Source organism: Helianthus annuus, chromosome 15 (assembly GCF_002127325.2).
Source record: "Helianthus annuus cultivar XRQ/B chromosome 15, HanXRQr2.0-SUNRISE, whole genome shotgun sequence".
In the NCBI taxonomy this organism is placed as follows: domain Eukaryota; kingdom Viridiplantae; phylum Streptophyta; class Magnoliopsida; order Asterales; family Asteraceae; genus Helianthus; species Helianthus annuus.
In genome coordinates this window covers 158,813,123-158,815,840 of record NC_035447.2, presented here as the reverse complement: position 1 = coordinate 158,815,840, position 2,718 = coordinate 158,813,123, and positions in this window count along the sequence as shown.

The following is a 2,718-nucleotide window of genomic DNA, read 5'->3' as shown; positions in this document are numbered from 1 at the left end:
ACCAAACAGTCAACGTGCAATAAATGCGAATAATTAATCTTGGAAACTCGAGTTGTCACATTATCCCCAACTTGAAAGAAATTTTGTCCAGAAATTTAGCATGCGATTACTGAGGAAGCTAGGTAGGTTGTATCGTTTACTGGTTTCCCTGGGGTGTCACATCACCCCCCGTTGATTTGGAATTTCGTCCCGAAATTCTGTAGTAGCTTCAGCCTCAGTAGTAGTTGCATTGTTCTCGAACAACCGGGGATACTTGAGTTTCATTTGGTCTTCTCGTTCCCAGGTGAACTCTGGGCCACGACGGGAGTTCCATCGAACTCTAACAAGAGGTATTCTAGTGTGCTTGAGGACCTTAACATCCCGGTCCGTGATTTCAACTGGTTCCTCGACGAATCGCAACTGTTCGTCGATAATGAGCTCCTTCAAAGGAACTATGAGGGTCTCATCTGACAGACACTTCTTCAGATTCGACACGTGGAAAACATTGTGAACTGCACCGAGTTCTGCTGGTAGGTTCAGTCTGTAGGCCACTTTGCCTATCCTTTCTATGATTTCGAACGGTCCGACATACCGCGGATTAAGTTTGCCCCGTTTGCCAAAACGAACCACACCTTTCCAGGGTGAGACTTTAAGTAGCACTCGATCCCCAACTTGGAACTCGAGCGGTTTCCTGCGCTTATCAGCGTAACTTTTCTGACGGTCACGAGCCGCCGCCATGCATTGTCGTATCTGTGCAATCCGTTCAGTAGCATCAACTACCATTTCTGGACCTGTGATTTGACTATCCCCCACCTCTGCCCAACAGAGAGGTGACCGGCATTTACGTCCGTATAATGCCTCGAATGGAGCAGCTTGGGTGCTGGTGTGGTAACTGTTATTGTACGAGAACTCCACTAACAGGAGATGCTTTTCCCAGCTGTTGCCGAAGTCGATAACACATGCCCGAAGCATGTCTTCTAGCGTCTGGATAGTGCGCTCAGACTGCCCATCCGTCTGAGGGTGATATGCTGTGCTCATGTCTAATCGTGAGCCGAAAGCTTTGTGCATCGCTTGCCATAGTTCTGAAGTGAATCGTGCATCACGATCCGAAATAATGGAGGTTGGCACTCCGTGCCTTGAGACAACTTCCTTGAGATATATGTCTGCTAGAGTGGAGAACTTATCCGTTTCCTTGATGGCCAAGAAGTGAGCAGACTTTGTGAGTCGACCCACGATCACCCAAATGGTATCGTTCCCGCGCTGAGTTCTAGGTAGGCCCGTAACAAAATCCATGGAAATTTCCTCCCATTTCCATTGTGGTATCTTGGGTTGCTGAAGTAGGCCTGATGGTTTCTGATATTCCACCTTGACTCTCGCATAAGTCAAACATTTGCCGGTGTAAGTTGCAATGTGGGCCTTCATACTAGGCCACTAATACGTAGTTCCGATGTCGTGGTACATTTTATCCGAACCTGGATGTACCGAGTAGCGAGACTTGTGTGCTTCATCCATTACAAGCTCGCGTAAGTTGCCATATAGTGGGACCCAAATACGCCCCGTTACGTAATAGGCGCCGTCTTCCTTCTGTTCTAATCGTTGCCTTGAGCCGCATAGGGCTTCAGCCCTGACGTTTTCTGGTTTCAATGCTTCCACCTGAGCATCTCGTATCTGTGCAGGAAGATTAGACTGAATAGTAAGTTGTAGTGCTCGTACGCGCCTAGGCGTAGTATCCTTTTGTCACACCCTGGCTTTGCGGAAGCGTGGCTAATTTGGTGTGACTTCTTAATACCATAGCTTAATCATAACAAAGCTATATGACAAATAAACCATGCAAGATCATCCATTGATTTAAGTTTCAAAATAAAAGTACCACAACATTGTTTTTAAAGTACTGACACATGCAACGGAAATTACAACCTAATAACATAAAAACAATTGTTCAGAACTCAAAACCACAAACATAAGCAGACGTAGTTTAAGAGCGGTGGCTAGTCCAGGCAAGAACCACGACCCCTAAACTTGGATGACCTTATTTCTTTTACGCAGCGTGAAAACGTATCATACCATGCCAGATCCTTAATTACCTGAAATACATGTAAGTTGGAAAAATCAACAAAAATTGTTGAGCAAGTTCATGTGTAGTGAGTAAGTAAACCTTTGTTAATATAAAATCCTGGTATGTAGCAAATAAGGAAAAAGAGATCACCAATGGTTTGCAAGGCCATCGATATGTGTGAAGTGCAAGTAGGAAGACTCAAACCTAGCAGATTTCGCGATGGGTACACAGTCACTACCTGGTCCATTAGGCGGGCTCAGGGGTTGGGCTCGCTACACCCAGATAGATCTACCGCTACTGTCCCTCGGTCCTACCCTGAGGATTAATGGCCTCAAGTTTCCGCCTACCCACTCACATGATCTAAATAAAAACCCTCCTTACGCTAACCATACCATGTAAGAAATATTCGTAATTGTAGTAACATGTATTTCACCCCCGCAGTTTATAAAACTGAAAACAGTTAAGAGAAAAGGGGGACATGAACTCACAGTGGTGCGTGTCTACCAAGTATATCTTCTGATCAAGCAGCTGTGCGACGACCTACACGTACTAACTCTATTAGACGGACGGTCGTGCCTTAGCTTCATGGTTTAAGTTTTTGGGAAATAGTTAGACAGCTATTTCGTGTTTACATTTAGTAAATACTTGGTAATTATTTTCCTTCCCAAGGATGGGGGATTTAA